Consider the following 12,009-nt stretch of genomic DNA (forward strand, 5'->3'; position numbering starts at 1 on the left):
GAGAAGACAGACTTTAAATGAGCGTTGCTTTGCTGCGGGCAGTAAAGAATCTTTTATTAATGAGCGTTGCACTCTGTCTTTGGGTGAAATCGTCTCCTGACTCTCTTGGATGCCACCCACTGCTACAACACTGAGCTAAGTGGGTTCTCTCACAGATTTATTGCTTAACTCGAGGAAATTGAGGATTAGGAACTTTCCACATGGCCAGGTGGGACATCAGAATGAACATAAGGATATCTCACACTCTTATGAAGGAAATTTGATTAGAGAGAGGAGGCAGGTTTCAGATTTAAGTCTGAATCAGCCAAAAAATCTCAGATGAAAGATGATCCCAAATGAGTGACACCCACTGCACTCCTACAAAATGCTTATTGGCATGAAAGGAAAGTGCATTAGACTCTATTATTAAAGTTGCAGGCTGTCCTGAGAATAGTAATTCCCACATAGCGAGGATTTTCAGAATATCAGGCTGCAAATCAGAAAACAGCGTCCAAAAATCCCAGAAATTGCAACATAAATGTTCAGGACCTACAATGCAGCATGAGTAAATATATTTTTAAGCCAAGAAAAAAATTAAAATCTTTAAACGTTTTAACTCTGAGCATAAACAAATTAAGCGTTAATTTCTTGTCTTAAAAATGTTTTTTGAACATGCAGATCCTTTATGTGCAAAGCCCAAGTTCAGACAAATAAGCCATCTTAAGCTAAGGCTATAAAGGTATCTCATCTCAGCATCATGTATTTAATTTGTGCAATTTACACACAGGGGGATGTAGGAAGAAGCAAAACTGTCAGCTAATTCAATTAAAAAAGGGTAAAAAAGCGGTTCCGGTGCGAGTTTAAGTCTAATCCCATCACAGTATATTTAACGTAATTAACCCTTAGGCCATGTTTACTTTCAGTTCATCTGGTGCATCTAGTTAAAGTAGTGGGGTGTAATGTGATGCAACAGTTTTTATCCTTCACTTGTTTTGTTCAAACTTTCACAGAGGTGTTGTTTCTTCTTTGTGGGTTTGTTGGTAGCACAAGGTGCAAAGTTTTCAGTGAACTTTTTAAGATGTGAAAATAAAAGAAAGGATCTAAGGTGGTTGAGGAATAGTTTTTCAAAGTCTACTCTATTTGTTTTTAGGTGACTGTGTAGTTAAAATTATTAAACTTAAATAAAATAGCTAACCTTATTAACTTTTGGTAAATAGGTCATGCTTTGATGCATGTAGGGACTGAATTTGTCGAGAAACCTTTGCTTGAAAAAAAGCCACAAAAGTAAAAGCTAGAGGAGAAAAAACAGGGGACATGGGCAAATTTACTAAATCCTGTATTGCTGCAAATCTTGCCTGCTATTTTCAGAATATTTGTGTAAATATGCTTTAAACAGAACACATTTTTGAGCTGATTTTAAATGGTTTATTGAGCTTTTATTTAATAGTTACACCCACCCTAAAATATTATGTCAGTGTTAAACTTTACATTTTTTCCATCAATATTTAACAGTAATGGAAAAATTGAGTCATATATATTTTCTTTAACATATTGTATTAGAAATATGTCATACTTTTACAATCAATTAATCCATTAATTGGTGTGGTCAATCTAATTCCCAGTTACCTTGAACGCACCATTAGGAATTTATGTGTAAAGAATAATAATAATAATAATAATAATAATATATATATATATATATATATATATATATATATATATATATATATATATATATATATATATATATATATATATATATATATATATATATATAAATCATTTAAATGTCTTTCCTGTTATTTTATATTTAAATTTATTTATTTCCATACTTTCGACTATCATACCGGAAGTGAAAAAATGGCGCACTTTCCTTGCTAGGGAGAGACAATTAAGTCATTTAGTTCTTTAACACCTCCTGATATAGCAGTGCTGGGACAAATGAGAGAAATGCACAGAGCATGGAATTCTTTAACGATTTTAACTCCGTTTTATAAGTTTTAGTTTCAACCAAGTTCTAGTGAAGTTAGCTAAAACTGGTCAGCTAGGTGGTGCTAGCACCGGAAGTTAGCTGCTAGCATCGGGACTTAGCTGCGAGCAATGTCAAACACAGCGTGACAATAAAACCTTTGAGGACTTTTTCTTTACTGGGATGGGAAACCTAACACGAAGACTTCATTAATCTGTAAAGGTTAGTATCCTAAAGACGTTCATTTTTAATTTCAAACACTTCATTGAAATGTTTTTCTTTCAATCACCATTAGCTTAAGGTGGCATTGATCATTAGCGCCTCAAAAGTTCAAGTTTAAACACAGCAAAGGATTTATTTAGCCGTAAAGTATTACTTTTACTGCTCATTGTGTTTTATTAGTAGGTTGTTGAGTTTTTTTTAATACTAATTCTAAAAGATGCCAGATTCATCAATTTCTGCATTAGCTTTGTGGAATTCCACCTTGAAAATTTCAACAGTATTTTCTTTAAATAACTTGGGATTTTTTTTTATTTACTTTTGTGTGTGTTTGTTTGTATATTTTATTTAAAAAATAAAAAAGTGTCAGAGTTAATTAGGAATTATTGAGTGGGAGTAAACCTGCCCTCATTTCCTCAAATCTTTTTATTTACACTCTCTCCCACCAGCTTATAGCTAGCCCAACGTAACATTTGCGATGCCGCAAAAATGGTAAATAATATCGGAACTATTCAGCTGTACAGTTTGAAGCGAGATACCAGCTCAGATGAAGAACATGAGGACATACATGGATTTAGTCAGATACAAGTAGACAGTGATGTCCAGTCAGGGGAGGCAGGTCAGTCATAGGAGCACCTCTAAAATATATCTTAATATATATATATATATATATATATATATATATATATATATATATATAAAATAAAATGAATATAATAAAAAAATGAAATTAAAAAATCTAAGATTTTGTTGTTAGATCTGTCTATTCTCTAATTCCTTTTTTCTGTGTGGGTTTTTAAACATTTCTTTAGTATAAAAATCCAAAATTCCTGTTAAAACACATCATAATGTGGCATGTGAGGCACCGGCAGCCTGTGCCTACCCTGCACCCAGCTGCCACCGCTTACTTATTGGAGCTGCAGCTGACACATGTCATAAAAGACCCCTGATTTTTAATGACTTCATAACTACTTAATTGTCTTTTTCTTGCCAACTGTCTGGTTACATTGGAGCCAGTCTGTGACCCATTTAGTTTTTTATCTGCTAAAAATTTACTTTAGAAATACGCTTGGTGAGGCATGCAGTACGCCTGCCTCAAGACAGAGGGCGCTGGTGAGCCCACATAATGTGACACCACAGCTAAATAATAATAGAATTAGTGGTAGTAAATCAAGTGCAGCCGTTCAGTTATTCTTTAATTTTTTTTAGTATCATTTTCTAAATGAATGATTATACTGTAAATGGTTTAAACTCAGGAAATTGTTTAGAAGTGTCTCCAGCAGTAATTTTTATTGACATGGTTGCCAGTCAAATGCTAAATAAACTGCTCTGTAGGGTTCATATGTTTGTAAATCTGACTGATGACGTCAGTTCCTCAAGTAAATACATCAGAATGGGGAGCAGCAGGGAGCTTGTGACCTGCTGATTGTAGTTTGTGCCTAACAACTACAACGCTTTTTTTTTTTTTTTGCTTGCTCCAGAATCACCACAATTTGATTAAAAAATACTCAGAAACACAGTTGTCCATCTTAATCTTCTTAATTTGTCCTCCATCATGACAACAATGCTACCAGAACATGTTAAAAACACCATTTCCATTTGAGTGGGTCTTTAAGTTGGAATGTAGTTTTCTACATTTTCATTTCTCTTTTTGAGTTTTTAAGTATTTGAAATAAATGGAACACAGAGCTGTGTTGTATTTCTTTTCCAACCAAAAACAGTTCTCGCTTTTATTTTGTTTCTTATGTTAGGCTATAATTGTTTCAATGTGCAAACAGTTTTTGCAATGTTTATTCCAAAAAAGGATGTTTCTCTGTGAGACATTTTTGAATTTGTGTTTTGACAGCATTACACAGATAAAGTTGCTTTTTTTGGTTTGTTGGTAATTTACTGGAAAATATTCCACAGAAGTAAAGAAAAAGAGGTTGAAAATGACAGATTCTGACGGCAGTTAGATGATAAACATGCTCATAATTAAAGGATTGGTTAGATGTTGGATGTTTTATGTACTTATTGCAGAGTTGTGCTGCAACGTTGAACAGACCGTTTTCATCACTGTTTTAGTACAACGTGTCAAATCAAATGACAAACTGGCAGCATGGAAATCAAAAGTATTCTGTTGTGACATCAAAGTTTGAAGTCTGTTCGTATTTGATGTAAAATAATGTTTTAACTAAAAAAAAAAAAAAAACTCATTTTGTGGACACAGATGTTTTGCTTCGCTCTGCTGGTTTTCCACGATAAGTACTTTGAGTTTTGACCCGGATTTGACGGTTTGTGGTTTATGTTGTAATCGCTCTTGTTTGTTGCACCTGCAAAAAAAGGAAATGCTGCAGACAATAGTGACCTTTGCATTTGCTTTTGATTTGGTTTTGCTCAAAAAGCGTTCGTGTCGTGGCGTTTTAGTGCGAAAAGGCTGCTTGTCGCCGGTCATCCATGTCTCCACACAGTTGTTGTTCTGCATTTGTATTAAGCTAAACCAACATATGACTTCTTAAGAATGTCTCTGCTCTTAAAACCATCCACAAAGAAATTCTGGCCATATGCTCAGCCTCCCTCCCTCTCTGTTTAATCCCTGTTTCTATGAAATAGTGAATTAAGATGTCAGGTCTAATGTGTTTATCTTGTCATCCACGCTGCCCTGAGATGCATTTGACAGGCTCTCTGACTCCTAGTCACACAGGTTTTATAGCGTTTCAAGCTTCTCGTTGAAATGATTTATGTGTTTGGCACAGATGTTGCTCAGATCCTGATTTTTCATTCAATTACTGAATCTATCTTTCTGTTTTAATTATGGCTATGAAAAGTCCCATATCCCTCTTCTTCAGCTGTACTCCTCAGCCCACATTAAAGCCCTGAGCTAATGTGGCCATCCATGCTGCTGTCAGGGAGCCCTTCCTCATTCCTCTTCTTCTGTGCTTGGAGGAGGCAGCCTCGCTTTTTGAGCTTGTGCTGCATCTTAAATAGGCTGCCAAGTAGTTTTGAGTCAAGAATGGACTGCAAGTTTGAACAAAATGTTGTATTTTATTTTCCAAACTTTGGTCCTTTGCTGCAGAAGTGAGAATGAATGGAAGGTGCTGAGCAGACCGGCTAAAGTATAATCATTTGGGATAAAACCTTTATTTTTGGGCTTTGGATTGGTTAAAATATTTGCATTTATACACTCAAATAAACATCAAAAATTTAATTTCAAAGTGATAAAAATGAATAACTTTTTTACCAATCTACCTAATCCAGAGGTCTACAACCTGAGGCCACATGTGGCTTCATTGTATCTCGTTGGCTTTAAAGAAAATGCTAATTTTTTCAACAAGTTATAAGTTTGTATTTTTGGATAATTTTTTTTTTTATGTTTACATGCCAGATTACCAAGGTAAATGATGGTAAAAGGTCTAATTTACTTTTAAAGTGGTATATTATTTTAATTTATACAATTTTTGTATTACATTTATTTATTTAAAAAATAAATTCTTCTTTTTCTTTTTTTGAAGAATCCATTTTTTCAGTGTTTACAGTTGATAGTAAAGGAGAAAAAAAATGATGTTGCACCAAAGTCATATTGATAGAAAAATGTCATGTTTGACTTATATAGGAAAATCTTTTTGACACGGGATGTATTTTATTTTGAAAGGAAAAATATAACTTTTTTTTAAATTAAATGATTCTTACTATTTAAAAAAATACATATTGTAAATGAATTGCTTAACCCCTTAAAGCCTGAATTTATTTCCACCTATGGAAAAAAAAGACTTATGTTTTGCTTTTAAGTAGATGCTTCAATTAAGTATTTTGGAGCTGAAGTGATTTGTCGCATGTTTGGGACAATAGGCATTAAAGGGTTTTAAAGGCCACAAAACATAAATAAAGTGTCTTTTCTAAACAGTGTAGTGGGATTTGGTGGCTCCTTTAACATTAAAAGTTGCAGACCTCTGAACTGGAAATACAAGCAAACCTCTGTGAAAATAGTACACTGGTTATTTTTGAAGATACTTTTTCAAAAATGTAAAAAACTTAAAACATTTTACTAACCAGACAAGATAAAAAAAAATTCTCATGAAATTAACCCTGACATAACTAAGATGGCTTAAAATTAGGACAGATGGTCTTCATGAGGGTCTGAAGATGTTTAAAAACTTTTTTTTAAATTAAAGTAATAAAGTTTTGTCTTTTCACTGAAAAAAAACATTGTTTCTGAACTTGTTGATATTGAACTCAAACATCCAAGAACAATAAATTACAATTGTTTCTGGATACTGTAACTGAATAACCAAATCTGTCCGGTTTAGGTTGAAAAAACCTCTGAAAAGTCACATTGGCCATTATAAACCCACACTGTGAGTGTGTGTGCACATCACTAAAACAGAATAATCATCTTTTATTATCTGTTCCTTTTTACACTATGGTAAGAAATCAGTTTCCCTGTTGTGGGGTCAATTCAAGTTCTACTCACTTAAAGGAGGGGTCTATAACCTTCAACTCTGAAAGAGCCGTTTGGTCCAAGTACTCAGTGGGAGCCGCAAAGTTTCACCTCAAAGTTAGAAAATATAATTTATTTATGTTTTTGTAGCCATTAAGCCAGTCATTTAAAAAATATAGCTTTGGAATGTTCTCTGCAATTGAGTTTTTTTCTATATAAAGCATTTAATTTCTTTCACTTTTAAACAAGAGCACATTAAAGTTCCTTTCAAAATAAAACATCCTGTGTTTCATCAGATCCTCCAGCTGCTGCAGATTTATTTGAATTCAAAATGCAAGAAACATGAGATTTTCTATTATAATGACTTTGTTTTTCCTTCATCATTTTTCTTATTTTACCAGTAAATAAAAACACGTGTTTTTAAGTGTAGAATCCACTTTTTTAATCTATAAATGTAAATTCAACAAAATAATGTCACTGATGATAAACCACTTCTAAACCTTTTGATCGGACGAGTCCTCATGCTCATAAGTGATAAAAATGTGTTCCATGTTCACATTATCCTGCTTTCAAAATTACTAATAAATTAACTCCAATCAAAACTTCTGATATCAAAAATGTTTACAGCACAAAATTTGGAGCAATTAAAGTCGAACTATTTTAAAAGAACTGAAGCTTTTTTCTTAATGTTATTGTTCTTGCTTTGTCTGTTTTTAGAATATTATAGTAAAAGTAGGATGTTTGTTGCATGATAAACAGTGTGTGACAAAAATGTTACATTATTTTAAAAAACTGTTTCTACGACTTTGATTTGTCTTCTCAATAATTGCATAAAATGATGTTTGTATCATTAAGGAGCAGCGTTTGCTTACAGATGTGTTGATCTTGTTTTTATGGTATTTTTATGATATTTGTAAAAATGACCTTTAACTGATTTGAAGATGTTTACTGTTGTTGGTTTCAGTCTTAAAATATTAACCAGGTCTTTTGTTTTACGCTGAAACCGATTCTATCCTTTCACCAAGTCACTTGTTTCTTACCACTTTATTCATATTTATATCTCTATTTCTGATTTAGTTTTATTTTGTTCCTGTTTATTTAGCTCAGAAATGAACAATACTGAGATTATAATCCTAATTTTTTTAACTTTTTATTTCTTTACCTTCGATTAGAAAAAAAAATCTACAAGCTGGAGTGTCAAAAACATCTACAAAAAACTCCTTGAACTTGTTTCTACGCGTATAAAAATGTCAGTTTCCACAAACTGGGCCGACTAGGTTTCATTCTCTTCCCCCGTAAGTTTGGAACGCTGCTCATTATTCTCACTTCTTTGAAATGTGAGTCAAACGTCCTCAAAGCGTTGCTCTCGACAGGCAAATGCCAGCCTCTGTGGCATAACAAGATGCCACATCTTAAGTTGATAAATTAGATAACAAGATGCACATCCTGAGTTCTCAGAAGTGCACAGCAGCAGCCGTGACGCCCCGCACATCTGTGGGTCTCTCCTCGGCCCGCGGAGCGCCGACTCAGCCGCACTTCCTACCTCCTTTCTTCTTTTGACGGTTTTGTTTGTCCTCGCCCCCCCACTCTTAAGGAGAGGAGTCTCCTCCAGAGAGGCAGCAGTCCTCATGCATTTTTATTGCCATCTGGAGAAAAGCAACAGGTTGTAGCAGTGAGGTTTTGGAGATTCAAACTGCTTACCCTGGAGACTCGCTCAAAGTCTAATGTGACTGACCATAACCAATGCGCATTTAACTTTCCGCACAAACTGCATATAATTATGATCGAAGGAGCTACACCGAGCAGAGAAAGCTTTCTTAAATATGCATTAGTTCTTTGTTTTTACACCCCAGTCGACATGATTCTTCCTCCCCTCTGCCCTCCTTTCCCAGGCACAGTTTGACGGGTCGTCCCAGACGCCACTTGACATTTTGTCCCCAGTCCAACCGCATGTGGCATAAAGAATTCACTGAGGCGAGACACCAGGAGGAGTATTGGAGCTCCCTCCACCCCCAGCGCAGGGCTCTCAGCGGGGAGTGTAAGGTGAGCAGAGCTGGAGCTTGTCAGGCCTGCTGACAAACAGAAGTAGATGTTAATGGCAAAATCGTGACAGAGCAAAGTCCCACCACCATATGGCTAATTGCCACAACAATATCCTCCGTGTTATTAATCACGTTTTCATAGTGCGCCATGATAATTGGAATAATTAGGAGGGGAGCAGGCACTGTGATGTCTCTGCAACATTTTTAGTTTGGAGAAAATCACAAGACTTTTTACCCCTAGTCTGATCCGTACCTCTTGATGTTATTCTACCTCCTGACATTAGACTTCTACCTTTTTAGCTTCTATTTTCTCACATTTTCTTAGCTGTCTCTACCAGATCTCCATCCTGGTTACTATTGATTATTTATGTTCACTCAATTGAAATCTGGAACCATCAGATCCAAGAAACCAGCAGGAAGTGAGGTAGAGGAGCCTGGAAAACAATTAGGGAAATTTCTGTTAATTAAGGGGAATAAAGTTTGAATATCAGTTATCCTATTGGTCAACTTGGTAGAAATGACCTGCAGAAATCCAAAATCTTTAGGGGTGATTTTGACGAATCGACTCATCGTGAGAGCCCTAATAACAACCTTAAGGTTTCAGCAGTAGCTCCGTGCTAACTGGTCTTTTCCTTTTTCTATGGACCTACAACCAATGGAGGTCAAACAAAATGGTATGGTTCGGTCCAGCCTAAAGGGTCCATTTTTGAATTTAAGATACCGTACCGTATCGTACCTCTCAAAGGAAATGAGACAACAATGTTTTCCTTGAAGCCTTTAGCTGTTGCATCCTTTGTTTCTCTCCTAAAACAAAATGTTTGTTCAGAAAAAACCTCTTTGATTCTGCAGATATTTCAAACTAATCAACTTTACTGTTCATTTCTAGCTTTTTACCTCTGTTCCAGTTTTTCCATCCAAGTTTTTCAGTCAGATCTTAATGAAGATGTTTCCTTGAACTGGATGACCTCCATAAAAAATAATGAGCACATTCAGGGAGGCTAAGGGATGTAGATCAGGAAGGAGATAGAACGGAGTAATCATAGACAAACAGAGTCAATAGAGTAGAAATGTATGGTAGTATGGAGCATATTGGTGCTTTTAGCGATGATTAACGGGAGAAGAAGCCTCCTTTTGGCACAGTCCAGGTCGTTGAGGCTGCGTCGCCATCATAATTTTCATGTAATTTCTTGTAATGACTTTCTCTGGCTGCTTAGCTGAAATCCTCACATGAGTAGAATGACCAGCTTATTTACAGAGATTCAAAATACAAGTAAAATTAGTGAATGAATTACAGAATAGTCCTGACTTCCACTGCTGCTTAAACTCCCCATGAACCATGACTTCTTCAGGGTTTTTCTACTGTTGAAGGAACTGCTCTGCGACACAATACCTGGAGGAGTTAAATGTGGTTTCATTGAAGGTGACGGTCCATTGCTTCTTGGTGATGTCAACAATAACGTCGACACACATTTTTATTATAGATGTTTCATGTCATATAAGCTTGTTAACAGCTTACCATGATACCATTTCTATAAAATTTTAACGCTCTAATGTTTTTATAGGTTACATGAAATATGAAGAAACATTTAAAATGAAAGAATGTGACTGCAAGAGAATGAAACAAATGCTGAGATGGGATTTTTTTTTTAATTGGCCATCTGAAAATCTTGATGCAATCTTTGTCCATTTGTGTAGTTATTATCACACGAGGTTTGTTAAACGTGTAAAATATGAGGTTTGCTGATATTTCTACAGACTATAGGGACAGTTTTACCTGTCGTACAGCTGATGTGTTGCTTTATCTGATGCTTTTTATTTTAATAAGGCATTTACTTGTAAAAATCTTCTGAATCGGCACATTCCATGTGTCTTATCTTTATATTTTCCCTTCTTTCTCATTAATATGATAAAATAGATGTTCACTTTGCTGTGTCTTTGTCTGGATTTTCTGAAAATCTGAGTTATAATAAAAAAAAATATGGCACAGACTGAGCTTTATTCTTAAAGTTCTGGCCCTAGTAGTAAATGCAAACATTGAAGTCACACATTGAAGTACATTTAAGGAGCCTTAAAAGTTTTCAGAGTAGGAAGCTATTGAGAAGAAAGCCGGATGGTCATTTATTTGTTTTTTCCAGGCATCCGGGGCATTATTTCAGCTTATATGAAAGCAATAGATCAGAACTTCTACTCTGTCACTGTTCACAACCTGTTTATCCACTACACAACTAAAACTTTTTAAGTAATCCATCAAGGACTATTATTAGTACTTTGCAAACAAGTACTCTTTCCGCATCTAGTTAAAAACTTCAAAAATTGAAAAAAAACTCAATGAAATCAAATGTTTTGTATGGTTTTGATTCTTGCTATAATGTTATTGGCAGTAAAATGCAGAACTCTCTCTCTGGGTGGGGATGGGGGGTCAGCACAACATCGGCTCTGTACTGTGTATTTATTGTGAAGGGGTTTAACGAGTACCCGAGTACTCGGATACTTGCAATCTACCCCTGAAAATTTGAGTATGAATGTTCACGACGTCAAAGATAGCTGATTTGCGATCTTTATAGAGTCGTTTGTAGTAAAAAAATACAATTAGGAAACAATGTACTTTTTAGTTTAAAAATTCAAAATAATGTTGGGTTTTAAGTTTACAAACTAAAATAACCACTGCAGTCACTAGAAGTAAACTACTCTTCAAATTAAAGTCTCAGTGAAGCTTCCCATTTTTAAAGTAAAACTTTTTTCCAGTTAAAAAAAATGAGATTGAAGTTCTGTTTACTGACACCAGTTCTGAAAATAGGAATTAGCTTTAAAGGGGCCATAACATGATTTGCTTCAGCCTTTCAGATTAAACCATATACATAAATATGATCATATATTACCTTTGGAACACAAAAAAACAAATTATTTATGAAATATTAGTTATTTTTCATGAGTTTTTTTCCTGCAAATAAATAAAACGACTTAATTCCTGAAGCTCCGCCTGCTGCTGCGTGTGGCAGGTGAGCTGAAATTTATTGAAGACAGGACATAAATGGAAGATATATGGTATTCTGCATCTAAAATGAACGTTTTTGCTGATCACTGTTAGATTTGTGGAGAAAGTGGGTGTTGGTGTTAGACTGGGGGCAGAGCTGTTGGAAAAAAAACTCTTCTTAAAAGGGGCGGTCTCTCTCTTTGACGTCAGATCGTTTTCGTGGGTATGGGAGGGGCTGTTGTCAAGAGTACTGCTGTCAAAATCCACTTTGGGGTTCTTTATAGTGAGGAATTAACAGGAGAAAAAGTTGTTTTTTCATGGTATGGCCCCTTAAACTTCTGGTGGCTTATTCTTAGACGTTTTACGCAGTTAACTGTAAGTCTAGTGAATTCTGAAGTGGAGAAAAGCA

The 12,009-nt window shown here is 35.0% G+C and overlaps 1 protein-coding gene across 2 annotated transcripts in view; it reads left to right on the forward strand.

The window, feature by feature from the left end:
* Nucleotides 1-1,832: 1,832 nt before the first annotated feature.
* LOC112136714 (raftlin) overlaps nt 1,833-12,009 on the forward strand; it is a 288,034-nt gene continuing 277,857 nt past the window's right edge. For both annotated transcript variants that reach the window (XM_024258595.1, XM_024258596.1), the window contains exons 1-2: nt 1,833-2,170; nt 8,477-8,627. The gene's annotated coding sequence lies outside the window, so the exon portion shown is untranslated. The remainder of the gene's footprint in view (nt 2,171-8,476; nt 8,628-12,009) is intronic.

Source organism: Oryzias melastigma, linkage group LG16 (genome assembly GCF_002922805.2).
Source record: "Oryzias melastigma strain HK-1 linkage group LG16, ASM292280v2, whole genome shotgun sequence".
Classification (NCBI taxonomy): Eukaryota; Metazoa; Chordata; class Actinopteri; order Beloniformes; family Adrianichthyidae; genus Oryzias; species Oryzias melastigma.